Genomic DNA, 17870 nt, shown 5'->3' on the forward strand with positions numbered 1-17870 from the left:
GTCTGTCTGTTTCTGGATGTTTGTTACCTTTTCACGCGATAATGGTTGAACCGATTTATATGAAAATTGAAATATAAATTAAATTCGTTCTGACTTAGATTTTAGGCTATATGATATTCAAAATATTTTATTTAGAAGGGGGTTATAAGGGGGTTTGAATTAAATAAATCGAAATATCTCCCTTATTATTGACTTTCATGAAAAATGTTACATAACAAAAGTTTCTTTAAAAATGATTTTGGGTAAGATTTATGCTACCTACGCAAAATTTTGATAGGACTGATATTTAATAAGATAAATGAGTTTTAAAATAATAATGCCACCTAACGGGGTGTAATGAAATAAAAACAAATGACTTCCTCTATAAGGGGCCTTGGACAACAACAAACGGAAGTTATTAACATACAGAGAATGTTTCTGTGTTTGTATGAAGTAATCTCGGAAGCTAATTAACCGATTTGTATAATTATTATTTCACCATTGGAAAGTGTAGTTTCTCTAGATGGACATAATGCTATAATGTTATTACAGTTTAGTGAATCGAGGACAGGTAAGATTAAAATAGCTTCTTACGCACAGAAAACTTGATAGGCTATTCTGTATGTTCGTTTCCTGTATTTCCTAAAATAATGTTAATATACGCGTTCATTTTCGTCTCAGAGAATTAACGAACAACGAGAGTGTATTGATTTAGTATGGAGTAATAGTACGTTAGCTTAGCATCCCATTATTTTATAATCCAAATTTTAACTATGCTAAATTGAATCTTATTAAAATATGAGTACATAAAATTAATAAACTATGCAATAAATGTAATGCAAAAAAAATTGGGTAATGAACCAAGCAGATTATGTTGCGCTGTTGTAAAAGTTATTCCTCCTGAGATTCAACAAATAAAAAACTTACTTATCGGAGTATATCCGTTACCAATACACTTTTTAAATAACATAATATAATATTAATTATTTAAATACAATTTAAATTAAGTAACATATTAAACGATTTATCCTTCTATCAAACACGAATGTTCCCTGGACCAAATCTCCTATTTTAATTATGCAAGTACTTTATATTTATTTCTAACAAGTGCAGCGGAGCGCACGGGTACGGCTAGTAGCAAAATATAAATTAAAAGATTACTAACAATCCGTGGCCAATGCCAAGGAAGAAACTGTTGACCTCTCACGTCCACTTGCCACGTATCATCTAACAGATACGGGAGTAACTTGTGTCAACACGATAATGTTTCGAGTAAATTAAGACATTATTAATACTAACATACAACAGGACTATAATCGGAAACTTGGAATTGTTCCTGCTGCGATGCAATACAGAATTGTTATCGTCTACTTATGGCTGATATATACACGAACATAACTAGGTAAAGTTTTGATAATATCAAACGATTACAAATTTCGCGAGTCTACACGCGTGTTTGCTTTCCAATGATTTGAGACACTCAACATTAACATGCAGCCTACGAGGAAATTTCATATTTCCAAACTATACGTGGATTGTACCAACTCTGAAATCCATTCTCCGACATCTACCGGTAATATATGATATGATATTTATTTGTCAATCAACTTTACAATTCACAGTTATGGTGGACCTTCACATTTCTGTTTTTCGATCCACCATCCCTTTAATACATATAACTCTTTTCTATTAATGTATTCTTTGCCGAGAATTTCTTGATTACTTTCTAATGTTCTGTTATGACTGAATTGCTATATGTCCTTCCCCCTCTATCCTCTTCTATTCTCTCCCTCCTACCTAGACTGTCTCCCTTCCATTTCTCGCTCACCTATTAAATATTGCATATTCCTTCCTTAATAATTTGCGTTATTATTTATTTTCTTCTCTACCCTCAAATCCTACCTACTCTTAATCATTGTTTTCCCGCTATTTTCTCCTACATTACTTGCTGACTTTTCCATTTACTCTTATTTACAACATTTACATCACTTTTTTTTCTATCCTCTGATTATTTACATATTTATCTCTTTCTTTTCGCTTCAATCCTAAATTTCCTATTTTATTATCTCTTTCCATATATTTATTTCTATAACACTCTTACAGTTGTAGTACCCCTGATACTACTCCCAACCCATAACATTGAAAAATATGAAATATCTGATCCACTTAATTACACTTGCAATTTCTCTCTCATTCCACTTTACATTTGTTCAATTTTTTTTTTACTTTAATTCTCTTGCATTCATTGTTTGATAGTCTATCTTATTACACTCTTACACTATCTTCTTACACTTAACACTTTCTTCTCTGTTCCTTTTCTTACAATTTTGCCACCCCTAACTTTCTTGCACTCACTTTTTAGCACTCTTCTTCTTCGCTAATAACCTCTCCAAAGCCCTATCTATTCTGTCTACCGATAATATATTATTACATACTTTCTTGAACATTGCCCATTCCGATCCATTAACATTTCATTCTAATTTAGAATGTCTACAATTAATAAAATCCTTTCATAGACCTCTGTGATTCATTTTCTCCACAATCATCTTTGTTTCTGAACTATTCTCAAGGTTACTATGGTTGTTGCATTTTTACACATCCACATTGAATATCTATCACAATTTTAGAAGCCCCGTAGCAAAATATGACAAGTGCCACTAAGGCTTAAACCCCGCATCATACATAAATTTGGCAAAATATTAATTGTGAAGATGAGTATAATATTCTGAATGTACGTAAGTGTAAGAAAATGCAGTCATAACTTTGTGAAACGGAAACGACCTCATAACGTATAAAATTCTAAAATGCAGATCAGATAATATAGTATAAGGTGACGACATTTACCCAGTAATAAGGAACTTATTAGTTTTGAGACACACAATGAATCTTGTGCTATCTGTTAGGTAACGTGGAAGTTGGCGTCGGACCAGAGTCGTGCATATTTGTCCAAATCCAGGGGCTTCCCCTTCGCTGACCGCAACGGGCTGAGCAGTGTCGCACGGAACTAGCCCGTGCCGTCACCCTGCACCACCGCACGGGTCGCGGCGGACTGCTTGTGGAGCGATTTAGTGCTGTGGACTTGTTTGTATCAAAGCATGAGCCCAAGCTTCCGCTATCAGTTACTTATGAATTGAGTTGGCGCGGGTTTGTGCTTGTATGTACGGTTCGATCAACGATCAGCTACTGTTTCAAACATTTGATTTCTGTTTTTCAAAATGAGTTCAAATAATGGTGCATCGCAAAGAAAATACAGTCTCTGTGAGGCTGCTATTACATTATCAAAATTCTTTGACAAAGAATATTATGCTAAAATTATTACATCAAAGATCTTTGATAAAAGATAGGATTTGGGGTATATTACACTACATGAAATCTTTTCAGAAGATTTTATCAAACATGACCTAAAATTAGGAACAAATCTTTCCTAACACGTCTTGTTCCACAACAATGAACACGCGTTCCCTGGATTTGTTTATACTAATATTTACGCGTTAAGTTTACGATTTGTTTACACTGTTATTTACGCGTTAAGTTTATAACACCATGAATAAATATCTGGTCAGGGCTTAAACCATGGATTGTAAGACGTGATAAGAGAGGTATACATCTAAACTTAACTTATTGCAAGAGCTACAATGAGAGTTATACAAATTATTATAAAATATTATTTATTTACAAATGACTTTTAACGAACCCGCAGTTTCATTGCCGCCCTACATAACCCCGCCATCGGTCCCTATCCTGTGCAAGATTAATCCAGTCTCTATCATCATATCCCACTTTCCTCAAATCCATTTTAATATTATCCTCCCATCTACGTCTCGGCCTCGCCAAAGATCTTTTTCCCTCCGGCCTCCCAACTAACACTCTATATGCATTTCCGGATTCGCCCTAATAATATTAATATTATATTATAAAAATTATTTATTTTCATTTCATTTGCTTCATACTCCGATATCAGAATTTTTGTGGTAGCAACAATCTAGTTATATTTGCGTTCCGCCATATTTGTTTCAAGGTATAGAAATCTTTTATCAAAGATAACAAGCTGCACTTACATTTAATAAAAGATCTTTTATCAAAGGAACTTTTACAAAAGAAAACCCATTACACTGTCATATATTGTATAATATATATTTTATAAAAAGATCTTTGCAAAAAAACTTTGATAGTGTAATAGCAGCCCGGAAAAGCTTCATCACAGACACCGGCCGTGAAAGCATACTTTCTAAAATACAATCTCTCTAGATAAAAAGTAGTGAAGGAGAAAATCGCTGCTAGAAAGTTTAAAAATACAAAGTCGGATGAAAATTTCAAAAAGTACCATAGGGACAGTTTTTAAATCTGTGTTCGACATCAGTGGAAAATATTTTAATTTTGTACTGTGTCCTGTATGCTTATGCCACACGCCAAGCGCAAGCAGGAAAGGAGTAGAATGCAATCAACTGGTGGGATGACGTCACCGCACTGTTCAATGCGGTGGGCTAAGCTGGGCTGCGTAACCCAGCGTGAAGGGCTACGAAGCGGCCGCGCCAAGCAGTGTTGGTCTTGGGTGGGCCGGGCTGCTTAAGCATTAGGACTGACAGTGCTGCGCTGAGGGCCAGTCTGCAGGACTCTGCGTCGGACTAACGCAGAGCTACGTATTCTGGTTAAAACATATTTATCTTGAGCTCATAACTACTAATTTTTCTGATCCACAACTTTCCTTTTACTGTTAAAGTAACCAATTCGTGCCCGATATACACTAATATCCACCTCCATTATTCTCCCTTGTATTGGGACACACACTAAGGTTATTCACACTCCACTATGCTCGGCTTCCGCGTTCACACGTATTCAAATACGCACGGAACCCACTCTTATTTGCTTCGTCAATCACCAACTATACGGAGCTCTGATTTGGCATGTCTATATTCGGGCTATTCCATATGAAATCGATCAGTAAAAAACCTCGCATTTTTTATACTCTAATTTTTTCCCTATTTATAGAAGTGCTGAGGAGAGTGCATTGGCAAAAATATACTATCGAAAGTCAAACGGTTTTCGTATTGTTGAGCGACAATTTAGCGTATTTTAGAAAAACAAGCCTCTTTCAGGGCCCAGAACTCTACAACCATTTACTGTAGAACATTGAACGAGAGCTCATTTTGAAGCTGACATTTGGTAGATTAGGATAAGAAGTAATCCTTATTTTTATTGTGTACAGAGAGACAGATAATCTGATTTTACTTACTTTTAGGCTTTTTGTCCATTTGTAAGAATGTAAAAAAATATTGAGAAAAAAAAACCTTGCATTATTAAGAGGAATTCGGCATTGTTTGCTTAGTGGTACGGCAATAAGTTTCGAGGGTATTAAATAAATTATTTTCACACGCCTAGACTTGAACGGCGCAGTACCGCACGCACTGGCCGAGAGCTGAAGATAAGCGAGCGTTGGGCGTCATTTTACTCCTGTGTTTATGAAAACTTGTGATAAAGCTAGCCCAGCTATGCGCTACTAGACGAAACATCACGTGTTTGTCTCCTGGCCTTGCTTGTCTCGGCTAGCTCCCGTCTCACAGTCAGCTGGTTAGTTCACGCGCGTACTATTTATTTTCTTTATTTAATATTTTCAATACTTTCTTATCAACATACCATTAATAAAAAAAAAGTGTTTATTTGTGCTTTCAAAGCGGAATCTAACTATATATTTTTTAAATATTTTTTTCTAGCCAAAGGCGTCTTAATGAGGAAAAATCTAAATTTCTCCATTTGCATAAAAAGTAAGAAAATCTGTTTATATGTCAATATGAACTTCAATTTCTCAGCATAAAAAAAAACAATGATTTTGATCTTTAGGTGAAAGGGTTTCGGAGCTACAACAGTTTAAATTTGCTAATTTTATGAAAATACGATAAATTTAAATATTTTTAATTTAAACGCTATGAAGTTCTGATGCCTCAAACTTTGCACAAAGCATTGTATCACAGTTCTCTACGTACAAAAAAGTTTCATTGTATTTAGAAATTATAAGGTCAATTTTCTCTATATTTCGGTCGATTTGAGATGGAATAGCTCATTCGCTCACGATTTGATGATGACTCGTGTGCAGTTAGGTATCACTTGTAGATATTGTAGCCTCAATGGGTGTTTGAAAGTTGTAGATATTGGAGGGAAGATTTGTTAAGCTTTTTTTGCGAAATACTAAGATCATTTTAACAGAAATATTTCATCTTTCAGATTTGAGGTAAGTATATTTATGTAATGAAATAATTGTAAAATGCAGTTTTGATCATTATTATTACCTAATACATGAGATTTATTGTATTTGAAAAAAAAAATTCAGTTAATATGCTGGTTGGGTAACATTGTGCCAAACTTTTTTTTTTTAAGGAAGTAGTCAGAAAATGCTCAGAACTCATGCAAAGGTTCCTGGAAAATGCAATTCCATGAATTATTCATCAGAGAAATTAGAGAAATGTCTCAAGAAATCCTATCTGGACCGGAATAGAAGAAAAGAACGGAGGAAACATTTCAAAAGAACTTGCCAGGAGATGACTTGACTAGAACATTTCATGTCAGACTGATAACCTCAGCATTAGACGGAGCGGATGCTGTATCGAGAGAGATTATTGAAGAATACCTAAGTAATTTGTCAGTAGAAGTTGATGGGGTACCTGACCAGGGTATCACACCAGAAGACCTGATTGAAGTACTCGAGGAAAGACGCTCACCATCTCTTGATGACGAAGCATCAGCATTGAAGGAAAAAAAAAAATCTCTACCGCGACAACTGTTATGTGCACAGGGAAGAGTAATATGACAGCAGTGGAAAAAAATCGTACCTTTTGTACTCTAACATTTAAAGATATCTGAGCTACGATTTTCTGATCGTGTAAACGAACTTTCCAACCATGTGATAAGCCAGAACCAAAGACATAAAAGACTGACAAACTTTGAAAGAATTCCGCTAATTCTCAATAGATATCACCATTATTAGTTGGGTTAAAAATGTGTTTGAGAAAATGATTAAGTAGATTAAGCATAAATTATTCTCATAATTGACCATAATTATTATCGGTTCCCAGCTAAACCCACTGCTGTTTCAGGCCGGGAATACACGGGCGCGATGAGGCAGTAATGCAACAAGGGTCAAACAGAATTCGAGGCCTCGTTCGCTCGTTTGTACGCGATTTCAAGCACGCGCTGCGGCCAGAACGTGCACACCTCAAATGCCGCGCAGCGATCCGTTTCTTGTCGGTTTTTCTCGCGAACACAAAAGGATTCGTTGCCGCAGTGTGGACGGGTTCGTTGCCGTTTGTCTCGTGAAGCGCGCACACCCCAAGCATGGAGTGGTCTGAAGTAGACTGGACCTCATAAATTATGCCCTGTCTTGTGGAAACCTGGTGATATTCACTATAATAAAAACAACGGAACGTACCAGTGAATATGCAAGATGAGACAGGGCTTCAAAACGAGCGAAAAAGCAGGATGATAGTACAGAATTACTGACAGACGCTGTTGGAATTATGTAAGCCGCTGCTGGGACGTTAATTTTTTTCATTAGTTATTTTATGACATTCAATCAACTACTAGGTTAGGTTCTATTTAGCGTCGATGAAATTTGTGATAGCGAATTGGCAATTGACGAGATGAGGCCGAGGATTCGCCATAGATTACTTGACATTCGTCTTGCGATTGAGGAAAACCTCAGAAAGCACAATTAGGTAATCAGCCCACTAATCGATAGTGATCGATAATTTGTTCGTGTAAGTGTGGGTTGTATAGTTATTACTTCCGTGAATAGATGGCGAAGATAACGGTCAGTGTCGCCAATAGTACATAAATATCCCGCATTATAAAATTAAAAATTTCAGCAATCTCTAATGACTAAAAAAAAAAAAACACGAGATTTAGCGGAAAACCGCTTATACTGTCAATCATGAGAATTTATACTTAATCTACACAGACATTTTTCCCAAAAAACTCTTCTTCCACCCGTTCCAATAATATGGTAACCTTTTGAGAACTAGCTGAACTAATTTAAATGTTTGTCAATTTGTTATGTCTTTGGTTCTGACTTATCCCGTGGTTAGAAAGTTGGCTTATACGATCAGAAAATTGGAGGTCATATTTCTTTTACAGCCAGTGTACACTACTGTCCGCAAGAAATCGTTTCGAATAACTGTCTGTTTCCACAAATTCCTGTATCGTGCGATGGGTATAATGGTCTATCTGTTTTTGGTTACATATCGTTGCGGACATGAATGCTCTAAGTACACTAGTGTCCATGTAAGCAGTTCATCTGTTAGTGAATCTAAAAACATCGTAATGTTTTCATGTAGAATTAACTAAGAAAAATGTAGAAAACAGTGGTTCATAACAGTGTTCTCGACTATTTCCAACAACATTTGCACATTCTTTATACACATAAATAGTGAAAGTTTCCACGCAAAATTTTACAGCTGCTTTTACACGTTACACCCCAACATTTCTGTGTTTTTAGATGTACAGTAGTAGGCCTATGCTAAGTACACACAGACACCAAAATTAAAATAAATTCTGCCGTTATCCACCCAGGTACAACTACAAAGGCTTATAAACGAAACATTAACTAATTAAAAAACAAAAGTGAACAATTAGATAACGAACAGATCAATATTTCGCAATATTGCAATGCCATGTCCTGCAAAGCCCTTCCCAATGTTTTTTATGTAGAAGATTGAACACTCCAAGGGTATGGATGGGTTATTTGAGTTACATCCTTGATAGTCCGAAATCTGTGTAAAGCATGGGGAAAAATTGTGTGTCTGGTTAAGGCATGGAGGGAATCGGACTACACTGAATTCAAACAACAAAAAATTGGGAGGGAATAGGGCTGTACCCTTTATGGGGAGGAAATCGGAAGCTCATTTATGGGAGGGAATCGGCGTCTCCCGTATATTAAAAGCAAATTATTGTTTTTAGGCCAAATCCTCCTTCGGAGACCAAAATAGTTTCACATTTTTGTTATTTATACCTTAAAAAACTTAAAAATAATGTACTTATACCCCTCTACTCTGTATATTTCTATAATATTCTATCACAGACTCACCATCTTCAATATGTTTTAAATAAAGAAGTTCTGCATGGAAAGCGACTATCTTCTTGACAACAGACTGATAAACTCGCCATTCTTAATTTAAAGATTGAAGTGACTGCCTAATATGTGAAGGACAGTTTTAATGATGCAATGGGCCTTGGTGAAACGTAAACAAGTAAATGTAGTAATTACTAAATAAATTGTATAATGTAATAAAGTTATGAATTGTTAATCCGGCCATGACCATAGAAGTGCAACAGTATAACCGGTTTTGGTCACGTGTTGTTTGTACTCCAGAGCAACTATTCGCCAAGTCAGTTCTGAGTGCTGCCTTGAAGAGACAAGTTGAGGAAGAGAAGGTATGTATGACTACAAGTGGAAGTTGTAACATTCCGTGACCTCAAAAGAAAAGATTTTACATTCACATTACATTCTTAGAGATTCAGTCAACTTTCCTGCTTATTAAGTGTGATGGTGGTGGTGGTGGTGGTGGTGGTGGTGGTGGTGGTTTACTTTCCATTACACAGATACAGTGTTTGGTAGTGCTGCTTATGATTAGGTTTTCTCCGGAGCGGTTGTTTGCGCGCTTTCAATCGGAGACCTCCGGTTACCTCCGATTGATGCCACACAGGTTGCAGGTTGTATGTGCTGTGGCGCAGACATACTCTTTCCGCTGAGCATTCCTTTAATCGGATCAGGTAGTGATTCGAGTCCGCTGACGTCCGCGTGTCTTTTAAAATAAGTTGTAATTTGTTGTTTATTCTCCCTTTTATGTCAATCTATCTCTCTTTCTTCGGCTCTTTTTTTTTTTGAAGTGCTACGTTAGCTGACAGATTTTTTTTCTAGTTTTGAAATTCATAGTATATGTGGAAAGCCGTATTAGTTTTATGTCATTGATCAAATTAATAACATTAAATCTAACTGCAAAACTAACGCGGAAGTAAAGCTTTCAGTAGCTAATGTAAACATTTACACTTTAGTTCTCCTAGAAACTCTCGTTTAATCGCAAACAGGGTTTGTCAATTATTTCAGTAGCTAATGTAAACATTTACACTTTAGTTCTCCTAGAAACTCTCGTTTAATCGCAAACAGGGTTTGTCAATTATTTCAGTAGCTAATGTAAACATTTACACTTTAGTTCTCCTAGAAACTCTCGTTTAATCGCAAACAGGGTTTGTCAATTATTATTCTAATCGGTTTAGTTAACGTAAAATATATTATGGGAGCTTCAGAATGAAACAAAAGAAACGTGGGCTATCAATGGGATAAAGTTTACTGTCCAACATAATTTATTCAGATTCTTCACCGGACAGGATTATGATTATTGTGTTAAAGGGTGACAGCATTTGAACTGCCTCTTCTAAAACGCGCCACTCTTGCTCTGTAATAAAAATATAAGTGGATATCAGCTTCAGGATAATTGTAATTATATTATTACCACATGTTTCTTTAGTTTCATTCAGAAATATTTTAACCCAAACAGTAAAATATAACTCAAGTTGTCTAAACAGCAAAATATAACTCAAGTCGTCTTGTAAATATTTCATGTGTTTTTTATCGCCTCGAAAGTTACGTTTTAGAGAAATTTCAAAACTTTTTCATAGACTGTGAGCCTATGGGAACAATAGCACTAAAACAATTTAAAAATAAATCGTATCAAATGTTTTGCGTAATTGTTTTCATCAAGTTCGCGATTGTGCGATCGCTTCAAATGGTCTAACAAATTCGAAGTTCCACCACCCTTAGAGTAAATTCGCCCACAAAGTTTACAGTGTGCGACTTTATTATTACCTTCAACTAAATTAAAAAATTTCCATGAGACGGATATCCGATTTGGTGCCATTTTATTCCACTCACAACTACAGTCAGTCCATACGCTCCGGTCGTCCTTGAGCTAACTGTAGCTTCGCTCCGAACCCCCGCAAACCCTCCGTATGTCCCCTGTTCCACCTACGGTAGTACCGGAGATCACCGGTAGAGAGCTTTATTCGTAATTTCCGATTCCTCCGCGGTAGTAGTCACTCCGATGAGCAGCACTGGTGTTTGGGCATGGAATATAAATAAAATAACAAGATTGTAATACCAGGCTTTGCATTTTTGTCACAAGAGCTACGTGTATTGGATGGAGTAGTTTCTCCTGGTACATTAATGACGTCAGGCGCAAGCATGTTTTGATACTTGTCCAAGACCTCTACTGACTTGGTTATGTAGAAGCGCACGTTGTTACGTATGATTGTATGTCGATAAGTTCATTGTGATGCCGCTCAGTCATACAGAAGGTGCACCAGGAGACAATATCTACACCGCAGTTATTTCGGAATTTGGAAATGGTTACACTGTACAACAGGGAGCGTCAAGATACTACCAAATACTGTAGAGAGCTAATACCGGAAAGCAACGCGATTAACATGGTGTCGGAAGGCGACACGAGAACACTAGCGCTGTCTAGCGGCTTGGTTTGAACAATGCTTCCAATATGTATTGCTTCAAACACCGTACGAAGCTCTCTACAGTATTTGATTGCGTATATATCTAGGAGGGGTTGGGAGGAATTGTGGTAGGCCTATATAGTATTACATGAGAGCTAAAGAAATCATTACAGAACGGTCAGATTTACATTCTCGTTAATTTAATTGTCATAACTATTGAACGAACATTATGATACTAATAATAATAGTATAAGATGTTTTAAAAGAGATATCACATTGGTGAAAAACAACATTAAAGCTACAGTACATACTGCTTAATTGTCCCATTAGCTCTCTATTCTCCAGGTTACTGATGCATTACTTTTTTAGCCTTTCTCTTCTTTTTTCCAGTCACTGTTGTACAACTTTTTCTGTCACATTCATTTTTTACAAAACAATTGATCATGACGTTAAGGAACTTATTAACGAAAATTACAATCTTTACATACTGAATTAGTTTGATCTATTTGTTCAAAAATAAGGGCCATTAACTTGGTTTTTACACCTTGTCTGCGTGATAAAAGAATTTTTCTGAAGTGCGTGTGAAATGTTGATCGAATAATTTTAGATAAAGAAACTGAATAACTTGTGGGAATTAGAAAATTAGCACTGTCATACTTTTTATTTGCAATATGCTGATAAATGTCTGTCAAGTTTTCAGATTTGAAACTAGCTAGTTCCAGTTTGCATGTCTCATGTGGTATTCTGCTACAAGCCCACCCTGTCACATATTATGTTAGTGCATTATCTGGAATCATACACTGATCAAGATTGTCCTCTTCAAGCTCAGCGGTTTCTACAAAACTGTTTTCTGTTGCTGGATAATCACTGCAGATTCTAAATGAACTTTCTTCAATCTCCTTCGTCGTAACTAAAAAATCACTAACTTCAATTTCACAGTTGCCTTTCTCTGAAGGTGTTAAGAGCTGGCAGCTCATAATTCCTCTGACGGCGGACTTGAATTTACAGCTGTCAGGGGTAATGTTACTACCACCCTTAGAACGCACGACAGAGAAAATATTTTCAATACAGTCTTGTGTTATACGTCTTGTAAGCAGGAACCGAAAGTTAAAATTTTGTTCCAGATTTTTCCACAAGTGACGTAGCGCTATTATATTTTGTATCCAACCCTTTAAGCAAGGAGGGTTTGTCTTTTTTTCGCTCAGAATTTTCAGTTTTGAAAACAGACTTTCCAGTTCTTGTAGAGTCGTCCAATGACAAGAAGTAGTTTGTAAAGCCCTGCGTGAGGATTTAGCATCGTTCATGGTCGATGAATTAAAACAGTCAAATCCACGATCCACTAGCTCTATAAACTCAGCTGTTTTAAGAGCTTCAGGTAGTGACTGAAACGACACATGAGTTTTTATGGCCTTGCTGACTGAATGACTTAGGACCTGTGCAGCCAGACAAACACTCATGGGCGAGAAAGGTGGAAGTTCTGTATGTTTTTGTCTCAATTTTGGGCATAATCGAGGATTCATATCTTTATCCTTATTATACAGTTCAACAACATGTTGCCACTTGTATACCTCATCTTTGTACGAAAGGTCGTGCCGCTTAAAGTTGTTTCGTACTGACTTTAGGAGATGTGGTGTGTCATGGAAGAAGTACACAATTTCTCCATCTATTTTAATAAATGGTTTATCAACCTCGCATCCCAATAAATTCCTCATTCTAATATTACTGGCTGCCTGGTCACTAACGACTACTTTAGGAAAATAGCCACATTTCCTAATCTCGCGGATGGCTTCGGAAAGAAGATCCTTTAGAACATCACCGGACGTGGAATTATTAGATAGGAAATATCCTATTATCTGCTTGTAGTTGGTTTGCAAGCCCCTAATCACAAATACTAAAGCCTGATTTGCGGGTTTCAATTCTTCACTTTTTGTTTGATTTTGACTCTCGTACGGTCCAAATTCTACAAAGCCATCGAATAAATCGGATTTTGCATCATACGAGAAACTTTGTTTCAAAGATATCTCGTCAAGTACAATGGAAACAACTCTCTGAGCTGGTGTCAGACTTCTCGATTTTATCTTAAGAAGTTGCATTATTGTCTCATTGAAACCTGGACCAACACCCAATTGTTGCAGCCAATTACGTAAGGAGCGAATAGTCGGCAGACAGAAAGTCCTCAAGTATCGATATGCATACGGTGAAGCATAATGCAATGCCAGTGCGAAATTTTTGTCGTACTCTGTATATCGCCTTCCCATAGGTTTTCTTTTTCTTAGCTTCAACTGAGATTTAAGAAATGAATCTTCTACCAGCGATTGAACACATTCTAAAGACGAATGAGATTTTTTCAATTTTTGTACGTCAGCTCTTAGGGTTTGAATGAGTTTCCTTTGTTTTGACATAATATTCTGTGCATTCCTTAGTTTGTTAGTAAGAAATTGTATTTTTTTCTCAGACGAAATTTTTTCTCTTTTAGGAGTTCTAGCATTCTCCAAGTTATCTGTAACAAGATAAATTTTGTGCTTTATAAGGCTTACAATATTATATTTCGAAACATTTTATATTGTAATCATATTTGCTAGCAAATAACAATTACGATATTAGGGCCAGGAAAATAAAAATACAACAATCAGGGCTTACTTAAATGTTTGTGACTTTGTAGAATGCATAGGTTATATTAGAACAGGTACTACTATATCTTACTTTTGTTAGAATCTATTTCAGGTAGTTCCAGACAAAGCGGTGTATCCTCTGGTAACGATACACTTTCTGTGAACCGTTTCTTCGGACTGCGCCTCTTTGTTTTGTCTATTTCTCCTGGCGCAGATAGACAAAGGGAAGGAACAGCATTTTTCTTCAACCTAAAGAATTATATTACATATAGGCCTATGTATAGTAAGAGTTTATAATGATTTTTATTTTGTTTTTATTTTTACAACAGACCGCTTACCCTTGACTATGTAGATTCGAGTTTCGGAAGTCTGACTGCTGAAAGTGTTTGGCGCAGATACGATGAGACTTGTATAAGCGTTCAGATCCTCCTTTCTTAAACACCTCATCTAGATCTGACCTACTGCATTTTTGAACCCACTGAGCACAACTGTGAGGGAATATACACTATAATTAATTTTTGACATAATTATGAGCTTTGTATTAACTGTATTACCAGTAACTTGGTGACAAATTTGTGAAGTTAACAACCCTGGTAGAAACATGTAGAGCCTAACTTACAACAATCACAAGTTAGAAATAACATCAATTCTGTTTTTCACAGCTTTTTTGTATGGTTACTGCCTGCCTTCTGTAATTTAAATTAAATATTAGAGAATACAAGAAAGACTACCAAACATTAAATACCGTACAGTACGTATACAAAAGGATTAAACTTACATATTTCTGTCGCGAGGGAATCTGAAAAAAGACACCGCTCCTCGTTGCCAAGTATAATTCTTACAATGAAACACTGCACAAACAACGCCTGCTTTACACTCCATAACAGCTTCTTAGACAGGCAACTATTCTTACTTCTAGCCCGCTGCAGGAAACACAAGAAATGTTTCGATCTCCTCCCGCACGGCCGATCCTCTCGTCAACTTATTCAAACCCTTCCGCTTGGAGCGCTGTTAGTCGATGTCGCACATATGAGAGCCAGCTTTCCGGTATTAGTATCTACAGTATTTGATACTACACTCTCGTGCGTACTGTCATTCTCTGAGGAGTTTAGGGCTGAGAGGAATGCGGTTCTGACTAGTCTAGCGCGGTACTGGAGTGGGAGGGAACAGTGACATCGCCGGTCTGGAAGGAAGTACAATCATACTGAAAACATTCGCCCAATTTACGAGAGCAGTATGCCTATTAGTTTTCTAACGTATTTTTGGCGAGATAGAGATATAACCATTCGTACTTACGTGTTCAGAGAAGGAAAGTATTGTAGAACATTTTATTTATTTATTTATTTATTTATTTATTTATTTATTTAGTCTATTATTTATTTATTCTGGTGAAGTTAAGGCCATCACACCATCAGAAATACAAACACAATAAAATAAATAAACATAAAAATCATAATAAAACTACAATAATATAAATGAAAAGAAGAATCATACCGTACTATAAAATTTAGCGATTAGTAGAATTGAATTAAATTTGTAAAGTAATCAATTCAAAAAATATAAATATAAATAATAATAATAAACTGCCCCCCCATTGAGGGTAGCCCTTACGGACCCAGTATATCCTCAAAAAAAAAATTATACATATGTAAACATAGATATTAAGTTTAAAAAAAGGGAAACAAAGAAAAGGGCGTGAAGAATTACATTGCTATTAATGTGGCACCATGTGATTAATTAGGATTTGGCAGGATTTTTTAACACAATTATCACAATGTCATCCCTCAGAGATGTTGACAGAGCAAACTACCGTCGAAATTCTTCGAAGAAAGCTGTTATAGTCCCTCGAGCACCTATGAGCAAGCCGAATACCTCAATGTGAATTAAGGCATATTTCAGCTTGAAATAGTTGACTGTAGGCTCATAGATCGACTTCTTTTCAAGGTGGACCTCGGCTGACTGATGAGATTCTACTTCAAAATGTATCGTGGAGTCCTGTTTAGTGTCAGCATTGTACGCTAAAATATCTACTCGTCTCGTTGACCCATTTTCCACAGCATGTTTCCTTAAAAATGATTGTAACAGCGAAATATTTAATATGAGTAATTCAAATAATATTAACATAGTTAACATCAGGGAGATGTTTGAGCAAAAATTGCAACAATATATTTAATATATTTATAACAAAATCACATAGGCCTAGGTAAACAATATGTATATGAAATATTCACACACTACTACAAACTGAAGACTGCATATTTTTGGACGATTAATACTTCCCACTCCGCTCGGCTCGGTTTAGCTGTAGCAACAAAAGAATCTACCTGCAATTCCCCCTCCCCGCACCGATGGCAAGAATACCTCAGATCCCAGCACTAAACTCGTCGGAGGAAGACAGTACGTACAAACCCTCAAGGTCTGACGTACGGCTGCGGGCAAGGGTAGCTGCTTCCACAGTGGCGGAGCTAAGAACTTGTAGGCCTATGTGAACCAAATTTGTGATAAGAACATAAATTAATTTCGGCTTTTAATTGAAGCACACTTTCACTGTTAATTGCACTATACTGAAAACAGTACTCTATACAATTTGGTACAGTTAACTATATACGAAATAAATTTTTGCATGTTTGCACAACAATGAAACAAAACAAAATAGACGCTTTTATAGAGATTAACATACTACGAAACAAAACTGTTCACTGTTTGTCTTCTTCTCATTGCTATACAGTTCAATTAACAAAATAAAACAACAGTACAAATGTTGTTATTCAAATACAATTCTCTAATAATAGTACTTTTTCTTATACATCAGAGATCCGCGGCGATTTTTGCAGTTTTTTTGTTAGTAAGCAGCTTTTCAATTCGTGGAGCTATTGTTTTAGTACCACCCAATCGCAAACATGTTTTCAAGTGTTCAACACTTAATTGGCTTCTGTGGCGTGACTTTGTAAACTTCATTAAAGAAAACAGTGTTTCGCATACGTAGGTTGTCTCGAACATGCACAACGTTCTTGTAGCGAGATTGTGCGGTTTAAGAAACCTTTCTTGTGGAAAACAAGTATAGAAATGGTTAATACTTTTTCTGTTTTGATACTTGTCTTTTAGCTCAATATCGCTTTGAAAATCAAGTATTTCTAATTGTACTTCAGCAGGAATATCCAGGACACTCACTGAAAAAGGTTGCAAATATCTTAAATTGTTGTTCAATTTTTCTAATTTCCTGATAACTACGTTCGAAATCTTCGCACAATTGTTGCATTATTCTTATATATTCTTCCATGTCCAAGGCTTCCAACAGGTTTCCCGTGTACATTCATAAATAAGGCAATTTCATTCCTAAGTGGGAGAAAACGTTCCAAAACTTTTACTCGACTTAACCACCTTACCTCGGTATGGTAGAGAAAATTCCTTCACTCACTGTTAATATCATCAAGTAGTGCCCTGAACTCCATGTGATTAAGTCCTTTAGACCTTATGAAATTAATTGTTCGCACAACAATATCCATTACATTGCTAAGGTTCATGTTTTTAGCACATGCAGTGCACCGGTGCCCCCAAGCGAATTCGTTAGATTCAACCACTGATAGACTACAGTGTACAACTGTACTGCCCGCAGTGGAAGCCGTAAGCAAGCCTGTACGCCCTATCGCGATCTTGAGTCGACCTGACGGAGCCTGATGTACAACATGAAATTCAGTGGCGGTTCCTCGGGGGAGGGAAGGGAGGAACGTCCTCCTCACATTTTTCTTCTTTTGAAAGTAAATAACAAATTAAATATATGCCTTGAAA

At 36.3% G+C, this 17870-nt stretch overlaps 1 protein-coding gene across 2 annotated transcripts in view; it reads left to right on the forward strand.

Annotated features, from left to right (window-relative positions):
* The first annotated feature begins 9288 nt into the window (after positions 1–9288).
* LOC138698312 (alpha-tocopherol transfer protein-like) overlaps positions 9289–17870 on the forward strand; it is a 95337-nt gene continuing 86755 nt past the window's right edge. For both annotated transcript variants that reach the window (XR_011331826.1, XM_069824135.1), the window contains exon 1: positions 9289–9399. The gene's annotated coding sequence lies outside the window, so the exon portion shown is untranslated. The remainder of the gene's footprint in view (positions 9400–17870) is intronic.

The sequence above is a fragment of the Periplaneta americana genome, chromosome 4 (genome assembly GCF_040183065.1).
Source record: "Periplaneta americana isolate PAMFEO1 chromosome 4, P.americana_PAMFEO1_priV1, whole genome shotgun sequence".
NCBI classification, from domain to species: Eukaryota; Metazoa; Arthropoda; class Insecta; order Blattodea; family Blattidae; genus Periplaneta; species Periplaneta americana.